This window comes from Elephas maximus, chromosome 7 (assembly GCF_024166365.1).
Source record: "Elephas maximus indicus isolate mEleMax1 chromosome 7, mEleMax1 primary haplotype, whole genome shotgun sequence".
NCBI lineage: Eukaryota > Metazoa > Chordata > Mammalia > Proboscidea > Elephantidae > Elephas > Elephas maximus.
Window position 1 is genome coordinate 118,023,718 of NC_064825.1, and position 17,145 is coordinate 118,040,862.

Sequence of the window (17,145 nt, forward strand, 5' to 3'; positions counted from 1 at the left end):
TTAGACTTCTGGTTGTTTTAAGTTGAGGAGTTTTAAAGATGTGAAAGCCTCTTTCACATCTTTAAATTGCAGACGGTAGATCCTGGGATTGAGCATGGGGAAGACCACAGTATAAAAGGTAGAAACCATTTTATCCCTCTCAGGGGAATAACTGGAGCTTGGGAGATAGTAGATGTGCAGAATGGAGCCCATAGTACAAGGTGACAGAGAGCAAGTGGGAAAAGCAGGTAGAGAAGGCTTTGAGGTGGCCCTGGGTGGAGCGGATACTCAAGATGGCACCAGTGATGAAGAGGTAGGAAGCTAGTATGAGCACAGTGGTGATAATGACATTGGAGCCCAAGAGGAAGTACAGTACCTCCTGGTAGCTCTCTTTTACATCACATGCCAACTTCACCAATGGTGGGAAATCACAGAAAAAGTCATCAATGACATTGTCACAACAAAAATCCACTGTGAATGTGTTCCTGGTGAGTATTAATGTGTTGACAAAATCTCCAATATAGGAATATATAACCAAATAGATACACAGTCTTTTTGACATGACTTCAGCATAAAGCAAGGGGTTGGAGATTGCCATATAGCTGTAATAAGCTATGGCGGCCAGGAAGTAACACTAACTGTATGTCAGCCTAGCAGAGAAGAAGAACTGAGTAATGCAGCCAGCAAAGGAGATGCTTTTGTCCTCAGAGATGCGGGTCACTAAGATCTTCAGGGTATAGACAGAGAAATAACAGAGATCCAGGAATGACAGGCTGCTAATGAAAAAATCCATGGGTGTGTGAAACTAGGAATCATTAGAGGTCAACATTATAAGGGTGGTATTTCCCACCAGGGTCACAGAGTAAACGCCAAGGAACACCACAAATAGGATCATCTGCATCACAGGGTCTGTTGTGAAGCCCACAGGAATGAACTCAGTCACAATGTAATTGCCCCTCTCCGTGGCTTAAGGAATTTCACCTACAAATGCAGTTTAATTCCCTCAACTCTTGTAAAATAAAGGCATTCTATGCACCAGGTATATGTGATGTGGTCAAGACTAATGGTATTAGAACTAGGAGTTCTAAGCAGGAATGTTTTCTTGAGAAAGTGATGGGAGTTCTCTGAGTCTCAATACATTCATTTCGGTAAAAGGCATTTGTACCAGTACAGCCACAATGCTGCTGGAATCTGTTCATTATTTTCAAAATAAAATTTTTTGAGCCTCAGGTGCTGTTCTAGGTAAGTGCTGTTCCTTATTCTTATGGAGCTTTTGTTCTAAAGGAATAGACAAATAATAAAAAAATAAGTATAGAAAGATTTGTAGATAATGTCAAATGTTATGAAAAAAGTAAAAGTGGGTGATGGGTTTAAAAAAAAAATGTAGGAGAATGTCTAATTGAATTTAAACATCCAGGGAAACCCTCCCTTCCCTGATTTCCCAGAAGGAATGGACAAGTTGTTCAGATCCCATGAGAGGTAGAAAGGTCCCCGCAGTTTACAGAAAGAGGACCTTCTCCTCTTCTGCAAATACAAAGTTTCCCCCTCAGCTACCCTAGAGGGGCCTTTGGTGCAACCATCACAAATCCCAAGGGTGAGGGCTAGATTGAGAACCAGGGCAAAATTTCAGAGTGGAGTAAATGACAGAATCCATCTAGTTATGTCAAGTAAATCAGATGTCACATCATTGTGAGTCTTTCCGTGTTGAACAGCCTGGAATTCAGCATTATTTTAAAGTATCAAACATTAGTATTTGGCATTATTCCACATTAGCATTTAGCATTATTCTATAGAATCAAAGATTAGCCTTTAGTATTATTCTACAGAATCAAAAATTAGCATTTAGCCTTATTCTACAGTAACAAATATTTTTAATGCCTCCTTTATACTCCTGAAATGAAATTTACAGATCATTTAAACTACTTATAAACATATATATGTATGGAAATATACTAAACCTAATACAAAGTTAAGTAAAAGGAGAGTAGTGCATTGTAATAATTACAACGTAGGAATTGTATAAAACAATATCAACCTAAATATGTAAGTGCTGAAATACTTCATAAAACAGACACACACATATATAGAATCCTTATGAGTATACCCAGAATTCAAATATCAAAAGTGACATTTACGTGGTAACAAGATTTTTCTTACAAGTACAACAATTCTTGATAAAGTCCCAAACAAAACAAATAACAATCGTCCCTCAATTTTGAATTCCCAGGCAAGTTGGTATATATTAAAACCTTCTAAAATATACTTTGTGGATATGTAACTTTTTTTTTTCTGGAATAGTGAATAATTTTTGGTAGAATTCCAAGCAAAAATATCATGATCTTAATTTGCAGTCATTGCATTTCTACAGAAATTCATATGTATTAAAACTTTGCAAAATATACATTGTGTTTATCTTTAAAGTAGAATCGAATTCAGATTCATTATTATAAAGAGCTTCACGTGCACAAATGTCTATCAGTACTGTGTATAAGAAGTGGAGCTTTTTTGCCTGTATGGGGCTGCTTCATGGGTTCAGAACATCTTTCATCTTTGACTCCTAGATACTAAATGGCCAGGAGGGGCCTCAATCTTTGTGACAATCAAGAATCTGAACACATATTTCAAAAATATTCCTCAAGGGGCTGGCATAACTGGATATCCATTTGCAAAAAAATGAAACAGGACCCATACCTCACACCATGCACAAAAACTAACTCCAAGTGGATCAAAGACCTAAACATAAAGACTAAAACGATAAAGATCATGGAAGAAAAAATTGGGACAACCCTAGGAGCCCTAATACAAGGTATAAACAGAATACAAAACATTACCAAAAATGATGAAGAGAAACCCGATAACTGGGAGCTCCTAAAAATCAAACACCTATGCTCATCTAAAGACTTCACCAAAAGAGTAAAAAGACCACCTACAGATTGGGAAAGAATTTTCAGCTATGACATCTCCGACCAGCGCCTGATCTCTAAAATCTACATGATTCTGTCAAAACTCAACCACAAAAAGACAAACAACCCAATCAAGAAGTGGGCAAAGGATATGAACACACATTTCTCTAAAGAAGATATTCAGGCAGCCAACAGATACATGAGAAAATGCTCTCGATCATTAGCCATTAGAGAAATGCAAATTAAAACTACGATGAGATTCCATCTCACACCAGCAAGGCTGGCATTAATCCAAAAAACACAAAATAATAAATGTTGGAGAGGCTGCAGAGAGATTGGAACTCTCATACACTGCTGGTGGGAATGTAAAATGGTACAACCACTTTGGAAATCTATCTGGCGTTATCTTAAACAGTTAGAAATAGAACTACCATACAACCCAGAAATCCCACTCCTAGGAATATACCCTAGAGATACAAGAGCCTTCATACAAACAGATATATGCACACCCATGTTTATTGCAGCTCTGTTTACAATAGCAAAAAGTTGGAAGCAACCAAGGTGTCCATCAACGGATGAATGGGTAAATAAATTGTGGTATATTCACACAATGGAATACTACGCATCGATAAAGAACAGTGACGAATCTCTGAAACATTTCATAACATGGAGGAACCTGGAAGGCATTATGCTGAGCGAAATTAGTCAGAGGCAAAAGGACAAATATTGTATAAGACCACTATTATAAGATCTTGAGAAATAGTAAACCTGAGAAGAACACATACTTTTGTGGTTACGAGGGGGGGAGGGAGGGAGGGTGGGAGAGGGTTTTTTATTGATCAATCAGTAGATAAGAACTGCTTTAGGTGAAGGGAAAGACAACACTCAATACATGGAAGGTCAGCTCAATTGGACTGGACCAAAAGCAAAGAAGTTTCCGGGATAAAATGAATGCTTCAAAGGTCAGCGGAGCAAGCGCGGGGGTCTGGGGAGCATGGTTTGCGGGGACTTCTAAGTCAATTGGCAAAATAATTCTATTATGAAATCATTCTGCATCCCACTTTGAAATGTGGCGTCTGGGTCTTAAATGCTAACAAGCAGCCATCTAAGATGCAGCAATTGGTCTCAACCCACCTGGAGCATAGGAAAATGAAGAACACCAAGCCCACATGACAACTAAGAGCCCAAGAGACAGAAAGGGCCACATGAACCAGAGACCTACATCATCCTGAGACCAGAAGAACTAGTTGGTGCCCGGCCACAATCGATGACTGCCCTGACAGGGAGCTCAGCAGAGGACCCCTGAGGGAGCAGGAGAGCAGTGGGATGCAGACCCCAAATTCTCATAAGAAGACCAAACTTAATGGTCTGACTGAGACTGGAGGAATCCCGGCGGTCATGCTCTCCAGACCTTCTGTTGACACAGGACAGGAACCATCCCTGAAGACAACTCATCAGACATGAAAGGGACTGGTCAGCGGGTGGGAGAGAGACAAAAAAAAAAATGAAAGAAGAGAAAAAAAAAAAACACAAAATAATAAATGTTGGAGAGGCTGCAGAGAGATTGGAACTCTCATACACTGCTGGTGGGAATGTAAAATGGTACAACCACTTTGGAAATCTATCTGGCGTTATCTTAAACAGTTAGAAATAGAACTACCATACAACCCAGAAATCCCACTCCTAGGAATATACCCTAGAGATACAAGAGCCTTCATACAAACAGATATATGCACACCCATGTTTATTGCAGCTCTGTTTACAATAGCAAAAAGTTGGAAGCAACCAAGGTGTCCATCAACGGATGAATGGGTAAATAAATTGTGGTATATTCACACAATGGAATACTACGCATCGATAAAGAACAGTGACGAATCTCTGAAACATTTCATAACATGGAGGAACCTGGAAGGCATTATGCTGAGCGAAATTAGTCAGAGGCAAAAGGACAAATATTGTATAAGACCACTATTATAAGATCTTGAGAAATAGTAAACCTGAGAAGAACACATACTTTTGTGGTTACGAGGGGGGGAGGGAGGGAGGGTGGGAGAGGGTTTTTTATTGATCAATCAGTAGATAAGAACTGCTTTAGGTGAAGGGAAAGACAACACTCAATACATGGAAGGTCAGCTCAATTGGACTGGACCAAAAGCAAAGAAGTTTCCGGGATAAAATGAATGCTTCAAAGGTCAGCGGAGCAAGCGCGGGGGTCTGGGGAGCATGGTTTGCGGGGACTTCTAAGTCAATTGGCAAAATAATTCTATTATGAAATCATTCTGCATCCCACTTTGAAATGTGGCGTCTGGGGTCTTAAATGCTAACAAGCAGCCATCTAAGATGCAGCAATTGGTCTCAACCCACCTGGAGCAAAGGAAAATGAAGAACACCAAGCCCACATGACAACTAAGAGCCCAAGAGACAGAAAGGGCCACATGAACCAGAGACCTACATCATCCTGAGACCAGAAGAACTAGTTGGTGCCCGGCCACAATCGATGACTGCCCTGACAGGGAGCTCAGCAGAGGACCCCTGAGGGAGCAGGAGATCAGTGGGATGCAGACCCCAAATTCTCATAACAAGACCAAACTTAATGGTCTGACTGAGACTGGAGGAATCCCGGCGGCCATGCTCCCCAGACCTTCAGTTGACACAGGACAGGAACCATCCCCGAAGACAACTCATCAGAAATGAAAGGGACTGGTCAGCGGGTGGGAGAGAGATGCTGATGAAGAGTGAGCTAATTATATCAGGTGGACACTTGAGATTGTGTTGGCAACTCTTGCCTGGAGGGGGGATGGGAGGATAGAGAGAGAGGGAAGCCGGCAAAATGGTCAAGAAAGGAGAGACTGAAAGGGCTGACTCAAGACGGGGAGAGTAAGTGGGAGTAGGGAGTGAGATGTATGTAAACTTATATGTGACAGACTGATTGGATTTGTAAACGTTCACTTGAAGCTTAATAAAAGTTATTATAAAAAAAAAAAAAAAAATATTCCTCAAGGGATTTTACTACGTTGTTAAGAACTTCACAGATTTGCAAATTGCTTTGTAATTCTTCATAGCAGTCTTCTAGGAATTATGTGAAGGAACAGAAGATAACTGGAGAAAATCACTGAGTGGCCAAATCATCTGTAGAGATATAGTGCTCCATCCACCTTTTCATAAATCCACGGTGTCACTGGGGTCAAGAGGAGATAGAAGCTCACTAGAATGTTAATGGAACCCCCAGGTGCCTAGGTGGCACAGGCTGTAAGCACTCCACTACTAGCCAAAAGGTTGGTGTATCAAACCCACCCAGAGACACTTCAGAAGACAGGCCTGGCAACATGTTTCCAAAAGGTAGCAGCCTGGACAACCCTATTCAGCAGTTCTACTCTGCAACACATAGGGCATCATGATTTGGAATCATCTCCAGGGCAACCACCAACAACAACAAAAATGTAAACTCCACAAGAGGAGGGATTTTGTCTGTTTTATTTATTACCATATTCCTAGTGCCTAGAATAGTGTCAGGCATATAACAAATACATAATGAATATTAGCCGAAGGAATTAATAAATGAATGAATGAGTGGACCACCCTGATTCTGAAGAGAAGCAAGTCAGCTGAATCTCTTTTCTGGGTGGTCTCCTAATGATATCTTTCTACCCTATAACCACCAGCAGAACTGTATGGTACTCACATCTATTTCCTGGCACCAGTAATCCCTGGCATTTGTGTCCTTTGCTGACGCATATAGGAAAAAGAAAAGAAATCTGCCACAAAACAGTCATCCTAACCAAATGTCAGATCATTTGTTTTCCCAAGTGAGTGGGTTCGTGAAGAAGGCGTTTCTCAGCTTAGCAGCAGATTGTCATTATATGTCATGATGGAGGTGAAGCATGTCTCAGAAATCAGAGCTGACTGCTCAAACTGGAGATGGCTGGGGTATCAGAAAATACATTTGACCTTTAAGCAAATAACATGGATTTAGGCTCTGTCTCCATGACATAAAGGTTGTGGGACCTTGGAGAATTCACTAATCTACCTAGGTAAGCCTCAATATTTTTCATATTATGATGCAGATATAATTTCTCTCTCCCTGGAGTTTTTATCAACACACAAAACAACAACAGGGTTGTTGAAGGAATCAACTGAACAGCAACCACTCACCAACAGGGCTGTTGACAAGATTAAAAGAGATAACCCACGTGAGGTCTGAGCACAGTGCCTGACAGGCGGTAAACACTTAAGCAAACAGTGGACTCCACCCACGAGATTTAAATTTGCTAGGACATGGGTGAAACCCAGGAACCTGCTTTCTCTCAAGCAGCCCAAGTGTTTCTGATGCAGGTTTTTTTGTAGATCACATCTGAGAAATGCAGAAATGAATATCAGTTATGTTATTAATATTTATTGCTGTTATTATTACTTATTATTTCAGCAGCCCTGCATACATTGCAGTATTGTGAATAATCGAGGAACTAACCAATGCAAAGATTTGCACAGCGTTATACATTTGACAAGATGAGCAATAAAGAGATCTCCATGTGAACTCTGTTGTCAATTATTTCAGTCTCTCTAAATGTCAGTTGTTAAAGTGGTCAGTATGCTGCCAACTGAAAGGTGGGAGCTTTAAGTCTACCCGAGGTAACTCAGAAGAAAGGCCTAGTGATCTACATCTGAAAAATCAGGTATTGAAAATCCTGTGGAGTATAGTTCTACTCTGATATACATGGGGTCACCAAGAGTTGGAGTCAATTCAAGGGAAACTGGTAAAAATTTTAGAAAACACTTTTGATTTCCCCAAGCCTCATTTTCCTTATCTATTAATGGGAATGATAATAATTTTCTCATATGATTTTAGGAAATCTTAAAGGAGGCGTTGTATATAGAGTGTTTAGTATGGGTTTGACTGTAAAAAAGACCTATCATGTCATACGTAAGTAATGATGTTATACAGTTTCAAAGCAGTGGTATTGCTTTTTTATGTAAAATATTGCAGGAGTAAAGTTTGTATCCAATGAATTTCCTACATATTCTGATATATATTCTCTCTTCTCATCTTGCATCTTCTATACTCTCTCACAACCACAATTTACCCCACAGTCATCTCAGCGCCTTCCGTCATTTTGTCATACTGTGGTGGCTTGGGTGTTGCCATGATGCTAGAAACTATGCCACTGGTAAATCAAATACCAGCAGGGTCATCTGTAGTGGACCAGTTCCAGTAGAGCTTTCAGACTAAGACAGACTAGAAAAAAGGCCTGGTGATCTATTTCTGAAAATTAATCAATGAAAACTTTATGAATTACAACAGGACATGATGTTTGGTAAAGTAGAAGGCCAGTGAGGGCCAGGGAGACCCTCAGTGAAATGGGTTGGTACAATAGCTGCACTGATACACTCAAACATGTTGATGATTGTGAGGATGATGCAGGACTGGACAATGTTTTATTCTATTATGCATGATGTCATAATAAGTCATACTTGATTCCAAGGCAACTAATGACATCAATGACCTAACCATCCTTCATGGACCCCAGTGTGGTGCTCTGTCCTTTGCTTCCCTCATCCTTCCACTCTTGTTTTATGCTCTCAGCTCCATTCCTTTAGAGCTGGTAATTCTCTTCTAGTGTGTTTCAGACCCTTTTGAGATTCTTAGGAAAGCCATATAATTACATTCACAAGGTAAAAAAATAAAACACAACAAAACAAAAACCCTCATAACTCAAGCAGACACACAAAAACAAAATAGAGCCCGTATTTTCTTGATGTTTTCCTTTAAACCCACCTGTGTCCACCAGCTGTGAGTCTGGCTCAAAGAGCTGAGTAACGTAAATTTTATCAGAACCAGATTCTACCTACCTGACAGTGTGTGTTAACCAAGTAACATGTTTATTCTACTAATCAGTTTATATTCATATTATAAGCTAAAACAGAATTTTCTACCCACCCAAAATTATTACAATACAATTTTTTTTTTTTTTCCCCTTTTAGGAGTAAGCCTCTGTTGCCTGGAGTCTTCTTAAATATGCCATATTTAAGGAATATCGAGGTGAAAGAAATTTAAACTTCTCTTCTGACCTTTAGACCCCTGCCCCCTCCTGTACTCTGCTGCTCCAGTTACTCCTGAGACATTCATGAGGGCTATTGGCCAACTGGATCCTAATGGTTTCTTATTTGCTAATTTAGTTTTTGTCTCCATTGTCCTTTGCTGTAACGCTAGTTCCCATTTTTATGCCACTAACAGCAAGAAATGATACATTTCTTCTTGTGCCAGTTTCAGAGATGACATTTGGATGACTGCGATTTTTAAACAGGGACTTTCCTCAGCCATTATCGTGTCTTAGTATGCAAGTGGTGATTGGACTGGTTGTGAGAAACAAATAAAATCTTCCATCCACTTCTAACATCTGAATTAGGCAACTTACCTAAAATTCTCAGCAACACCACCAGGCCAACAGAACTCAAACCTTCTGCTCCCAGAATTTTATATCAGTTTCTGAATCCCCAGGGCTGTAGATTCCTACAGCCTCTCAGGATTTAGTAAATTGAGAAATGATTAACAAGGCAATTAAACAAAATTTTATGTTGACAAACTGGGTGTTATTTGATAAGATGGAGAGAGTTATTATTATTGTGCTTTAGTTGGAAGTTTATGGAGCAAATTAGTTTCTTAATCAACAATTTACACAAAAGTTGTTTTGTGAGATTGGTTGCAATCTCCTTGATGTGTCAACACTCTCCTCCAACGCTGGTTCCTCATTTCCATTCATCCCATTTTTTTGTCTCTACCTTTCTTCTCGTCTTTGCTTTTGGGCAGGCGTTGCCCATTTAGGCTCCTTTACATGATTGAGCTAAGAACATTCCTCACTTGGGTTTTTGTTTGTTTTATACACCTGTGTAACCTTTTGCTGAAGGCAGAACTTCCAAAGTGACTTCAGTTCTGAAATAAAAGGTGTCTAAGTACCGTTAGTCTCGAGGTTCCTTCAGTCCCTGTCTGAACAGTAAGTCTGGTCTTTTTTCGTGAATTTGAAATTTGTTCTACGTTTTTCTCCTACTCTGTTTGGGACCCTATTTTGTGATTCCTGTCAGAGCAGTCCGTGGTGGTAGCCAGAAACCATCTAGTTGTTCTGATCTCAGGCTGATGGAGGCTATGGTACTTGTGGTTCGTTAGTCCTTTGGGCTAATATTTTCCTTATATCTTCTGTTTTCTTCATTCTCCTTTACTCCAAATGGGATATGACCAGTAGATGTATCTTAGAGGGCCACCCTCAGGCTTTTAAGACCCCAGATGCTACTCACCAAAGTCAGATGTACATTTTCTTTATGAACTATGTTATGCCATTCACCTAGATGTCACCCAAGATCGTGATCCCCAGCCCAGTAACTTGGTCCTTCAGGGTGTTTGAATGTGTCTGTGAAATTTCTATGACTTTGCCTTGGTCACTTAGTGATGATGTCCCTATAATGTGTACTGTCTTTCCCTTCACCAAAATTACCACTTACCTACTACCTAGATAACCATCAAAGATTGTTTCTTTCTGTGTGTAAACCTTTTCTTGAGTTTTTATAAGAGTAGTCTCATATAGTATTTGTCCTTTTGTGATTGACTTATTTCACAAAGCATAAGGCCCTCCAGATTCATCTATCTTGTGAGATATTTCATGGATTCATCATTGTTCTTCACCATCGCATAGTATTCCATCATGTATATGTACCATAGTCTGCTTACCCGTTCATCTATAGATGGGCACTTAGGGTGTTTCCATCTTTTTGCTATTGTGGATAATGCTACAATGAGCATGGGTGAGCACATGTCTATTCGTTCAAAGACTCTTGTTTCTCTAGGATATATTCCTAGGTCTGGGATTGCTGAATCATATGGTATTTCTATTTCTAGCTTTTTAAGGAAGGGTATATCATTTTCCATAGGGATTATACCATTTTGCATTTCACCAGCAGTGCATGAGTTCCGATCTCCTCACAACTTCTCTAACCTTTGTTATTTTTTATTTTTTTGATTAGTTAGTGCCAGTAATGGTATTTCATCATAGTTTTCATTTGTAGTTCTCTGATGGCAAGATTCGAGAGAAATACAAATGGCTAAATTCCCTCCACGTGTCTGTCAGTTTGTCGTACTGTGGGGGCTTGTGTGTTGCTGTGATGCTAGAAGCTATGCCACTGGTATTCAGATACCAGCAGGCTCACCCATGGAGGACAGGTTTCAGCTGAGTTTCCAGACTAAGACAGAGTAGGAAGAAGGATCCAGCAGTCTACTTCTGAAAAGCATTAGCCAGTGAAAACCTTATGAATAGCAGCAGAATGTTGTCTGATATGGTGCTGGAAGATGAGCCCCCCAGGTTGGAAGGCACTCAAAAGACAACTGGAAAAGAGCTACCTCCTCAAAGTAGAGTCAACCTTAATGACCTGAATGGAGTAAAGCTTTTGGGACCTTCATTTGCTGCTGTGGCATGACTCAAAATGAGAAGAAACAGCTGCAAACATCCCTTAATAATCAGAACCTGGAATGTATGAAGTATGAATCTAGGAAAATCGTAAATTGTCAAAAATGAAATGGAACGCATAAACATCGATATCCTAGGCATTAGTGAGCTGAAATGGACTGGTATTGGCCATTTTGAATTGGACAATCATGTAGTCTACTATGCTGGGAATGACAACTTGAAGAGGAATGGTGTTGCGTTCGTTGTCAAAAAGAATGTTTCAAGATCTATCCTGAAGTACAAAGCTGTCAGTGATAGGATAATATCCATACAGCTACAAGGAAGACCAGTTAATATGACTGTTATTCAAATTTACGCACCAACCACTACGGCCAAAGATGAAGAAATAGAAGATTTTTATCAGCTGCTGCAGTCTGAAATTGATCCAACATGCAATGAAGATGCATTGATAACAGGCAATTGGAATGCGAAAGTTGGAAACAAAGAAGAAGGATCAGTAGTTGGAAAATACGGCCTTGGTGATAGAAACAATGCCAGAGATCGAATGAAAGAATTCTGCAAGACCAATGACTTCTCCATTGCAAATACCTTCTTTCACTGACATAAACGGTGACTATACATGGACCTCGTCAGATGGAACACACAGAAATCAAATTGACTACATCTGTGGAAAGAGACGATGGAAAGGCTCAATATCATCAGTCAGAACAAGGCCAGGGGCCAACTGTGGAACAGACCATCAATTGCTCATATGCAAGTTCAAGCTGAAACTGAAGAAAATCAGAGCAAGTCCACGAGAGCCAAAATATGACCTTGAGTATAAAAAAAAAAGTATATCCCACCTGAATTTAGAGACCGTCTCAAGAATAGATTTCACGCATTGAACACTAGTGACCAAAGACCAGACGAGTTGTGGAATGACATCAAGGACATCATCCATGAAGAAAGCAAGAGGTCACTAAAAAGATAGGAAAGAAAGAAAAGACCAAGATGGATGTCAGAGGAGACTCTGAAACTTGCTCTTGAGCATCGAGCAGCTAAACCAAAAGGAAGAATTGATGAAGTAAAAGAACTGAACTGAAGATTTCAAAGGACCCATCGAGAAGACAAAGTAAAGTATTATAATGACATGTGCAAAGCGCTGGAGATGGAAAACCAAAATGCAAGAATACGCTCAGCATTTCTCAAGCTGAAAGAACTGAAGAAAAAATCCAAGCCTCGAGTTGCAATAGTGAAGGATTCCGTGGGGAAAATATTAAACAATGCAGGAAGCATCAAAAGAAGATGGAAGAAATACACAGAGTCATTATACCAAAAAGAATTAGTCGATATTCAACCATTTCAAGAGGTGGCATATGATCAGGAACCAATGGTACTGAAGGAAGAAGTCCAACCTGCTCTGAAGGCATTGGTGAAAAACAAGGCTCCAGGAATTGATGGAATATCAATTGAGATGTTTCAACAAACAGGTGCAACGCTGGAGGTGCTCACTCGTCTATGCCAAGAAATATGGAAGACAACTTCCTGGCCAACTGACTGGAAGAGACCCATATTTATGCCTATTCCCAAGAAAGGTGATCCAACCAAATCTGGAAATTATAGAACAATATCATTAATATCACAAGCAAGCAAAATTTTGCTGAAGATGATTCAAAAGCGGCTGCAGCAGTATATCGACAGGAAACTGCCAGAAATTCAGGCCAGTTTCAGAAGAGGACGTGAAACCAAGGATATCATTGCTGGTGTCAGAGGGATCCTGGCTAAAAGCAGAGAATACCAGAGGGATGTTTACCTGTGTTTTATTGACTATGCAAAGGCATTTGACTGTGTGGATCATAATAAACCATTGATAACACTGCAAAGAATGGGAATTCCAGAACACTTAATTGTGCTCATGAGGAACCTTTACATAGATCAAGAGGCAGTTGTTTGGACAGAACAAGGGGATATGGATTGGTTTAATGTCAGGAAAGGTGTGCGTCAGGGTTGTATTCTTTCACCATACCTATTTAATCTGTATGCTGAACAAATAATACGAGAAGTTGGACTATATGAAGAAGAACAGGGCATCAGGATTGGAGGAAGACTCATTAACAACCTGCTTTATGCAGATGACACAACCTTGCTTGCTGAAAGTGAAGAGGACTTGAAGCACTTACTAATGAACAGCAAAGACCACAGCCTTCAGTATGGATTACACCTCAACATAAAGAAAACAAAAATCCTCACAACTGGACCAAAGAGCAACATCATGACAAATGGAGAAAAGATTGAAGTTGTCAAGGGTTTCATTTTACTTGGATCCACAATCAACAGCCGTGGAAGCAGCAGTCAAGAAATCAAAAGACGCATTGCATCGGGCAAATCTGCTGCAAAGGACCTCTTCAAAGTGTCAAAGAGCAAAGGTGCACCTGAAGACTAAGGGGCACCTGACCCAAGCTGTAGTATTTTCAATCTCATCATACGCATGTGAAAGCTGGACAATGAATAAGGAAGACTGAAGAAGAGTTGACGCCTTTGAATTGTGGTGTTGGCAAAGAATATTGAATATACCATGGACTGTGAAAAGAACAAACAAATCTGTCTTGGAAGAAGTGTGGCCAGAATGCTCCTTAGAGGCAAGGATGGCGAGACTGCGTCTTACACACTTTAGACATGTTGTCAGGAGGGATCAGTCTCTGGAGAAGAACGTCATGCTTGGCAGAGCTCAGAGTCAACAGAAAAGAGAAAGACCCTCAACAAGGTGGATTGACACAGTGGCTACAACAATGAGCTCAAGCATAACAATGATTGTAAGGATGGCACAGGACTGGGCAGTGTTTGGTTCCGTTGTGCATAGGGTCGCTGTGAGTCGGAACTGACTCGACAGCACCTAACAACAACAACATGTTTCTTTGGTGGAATGTCTGTTCATGGTTTTTGCCCATTTTCTAATTGGGTTGATGGATTTTAATGTTGAGTTTTAAAAGTTCTTTGAATACCCTAGATACGAGTCCTTTGTCAAATATGTGGTTTACATTTTCTTCCAGTCTGTAGCATACCTTTCCATCTTCTTCATAGTGTCTTTCACAGAGCAAAAGGTTTTAATCTTGATGATGTTCAATATACTGATTTTTTTTTCTTCGATGGATTGTGCCTTTGGTATCATGTCTAAGATCTCTTTACCAAGCCCCAGGTCCCAATGTTCTCATCTAAAAGGTATATTATCTGAAATGTTTATAGTTTTACATTTTATATATAAATCTATAACTCATTTTGAGATAATTTTGGAAAAGCTCTGAGGTTTAGGTCGAGGTTCTTTTACTTTGCCTATGGATATCCAGTTGCTTCAGCACCATTTGTTAAAAATGTTATCCTTCCTTTATTGAATTGCTTTTGCCTCTTTGTAAACAATCAGTCAGTTGTATATTTGTTGATGTTTTTCTGAGTTCTCTACTCTGTTCCATCTTTATGCCTGTCCCTCCAAACAGTAACATAATCCTTATTACTTTAAAAAAAAAAAATTTTTTTCTTTTTTTTAGCTACATATTAATGTCAAGACTAAGTGGAGTAATGTGCCCCACTTTATTCTTATTTTCAGGACTGTGTTAGCTAAAAAATTATAGTTCTTTCTATATTAAATTTATGATGATGTTATAAATAACTAACCATATTGCAGATATTTTGATACAAATCAATGTGGGGAAAATTGACATTTTACTATATTGAACCTACCAATCCATGAACCAAAAAGAAAAAAAATCAAACCCATTGCCATTGAGTTGATTCTGACTCATAGCAACCCTATAGGATGGGGTAGAACTGACCTATAGGGTTTCCAGGGAGTGTCTGGTGGATTCAAACTGCCGACCTTTCAGTTAGCAGCCTTAGCTGTTAACCACTGTGGCACCAGGGCTCCAATCCATGAACAGACATATTTACTTATTTATATCGTCTTTGCTTTCTTTCATCAGCATTTCATAATCTTTAGTAAATAAGTGCTGTACAGATTTTGTTAGATTTATACCTAAGTATTTTTTTTTAGCCTCATACTTCTGTCAGTCTGTGGTAGCTTGCATATTGCTGCAATGCTGGAAGTTATGCCGCTAGTATTTCAAACACCAGTGGGTCACCCATGTTGGACCGGTTTCAGCAGAGCATCCAGCCTAACACAGACTGGGAAAAAGGACCTGGTGGTCCTCTTCTGAAAAAAATGACCAGGGAAAACCTTATGAATAGCAGTGGAATATTGTCTGTTATAGTGCCGGAAGAATGATCCCCTCAGATTGGAAGGCACGGAAAATACAACTGGGTAAGAGCTGCTCCTCAAAGTAGAGTCAACCTTAATAACACGGATGGAGTCCAGCTTTTAGGACCTTCATTTGATGATGTGGCAGGACCCAAAATGAGAAGAAACAGCTGCAAACACCCATTAATAACTGGAACATGGAATGTACAAAATACCAATCTAGGAAAATTGGAAATCTTCAAAAATGAAATGGAAAGCATAAACATTGATATCCTAGGCACGAGTGAGCTGAAATGGACTGGTACTGGCCACTATGAACAGGACAATCGTATTATCTATTATGCTGGGAATGACAGCTTGAATGGCACTGTATTCATTCTCAAAAAGAACATTTCAAGATCTATGCTGAAGTGCAACACTGTCAGTGATAGGATAATATCTATATGCTTACAAGGAAGACCAGTTAGCACGACTATTATTCAAATTTATGCACCAACTACTAATGCCGAGGATTAAGAAATTGAAGATTTTTACTGACTTCTGCAGCCTGACATTGATAAAACATATAACCAAATTACATTGATAATTACTGGTGATTGGAATACAAAAGTTGGAAACAAAGAAGGATTGGTAGTTGGAAAATACACCCTGGGTGATAGAAATGATGGAGATCACATGATAGAATTTTGCAAAATAAGTGACATCTTCATTGCATAAACCTGTTTTCAACAACATAAATGGTTATTATACATGCTGAGCTTGTCAGACAGAATACACAGTACACAGAAGTCAAGTTGACTAAATCTGTGGAAGATATGATGGCGAAGCGCAATATCATCAGTCAGAACACAGCCAAGGGCCAAATGCAGAACAGACCATCAATTGCTCATATGCAAGTTCAAGTTGAAGCTGAGGAAAATTAGAGCCAGAGTACAACCTTGAGTATATCCCACCTGAATATAGAGACCATCTAAGAATAGATTTGATGCAGTGAACACTAATGACATAAGACCAGACAAGTTGGGGGATTAGATCATGGACATCATACATGAAAAAACAAAAATGTCATTAAAAAGAGGGAAGAATAGAAGGACCAAAATGGATGTCAGAAGAGGCATTGAAACTTGTTCATGAACACAGAGTAGCTAAAGAGAATGAGAGAAATGATGAAGTAAAAGTGCTGAAAAGAAAATTCTAAAGGGTGGCTCTAGAAGACAAAGTAAATTATTACAATGAAATGTGCAAAGACCCGGAGTTAGAAAAACCAAAAGGGAAGAACACACTCAGCATTTCTCAAGCTGAGAGAACTGAAGAAAAAAATGAAACCTCACTGTACAAAAAGACATTCAACCATTTCAGGAGGTAGCCTATGATCAGGAACCAATGGTACTGAAGGAAGAAGTCCAAGCTGCACTGAAGGCATTGGCAAAAAACAAGCCTCCAGAAATTGACAAAATACCAATTAAGGTGTTTGAACAAACGGTTGCAACACTGGAAGTGCTCACTTGTTTGTGCCAAGAAATTTGGAACACAGCTACCTGGCGAACCAACTGGAAGAGATCCATATTTATTCCTATTCCCAAGA

At 39.6% G+C, this 17,145-nt stretch overlaps 1 pseudogene; it reads right to left on the bottom strand.

Moving 5' to 3' along the window:
* Positions 1–9,069, bottom strand: LOC126080558 (olfactory receptor 1013-like; annotated as a pseudogene).
* Positions 9,070–17,145: the final 8,076 nt, after the last annotated feature.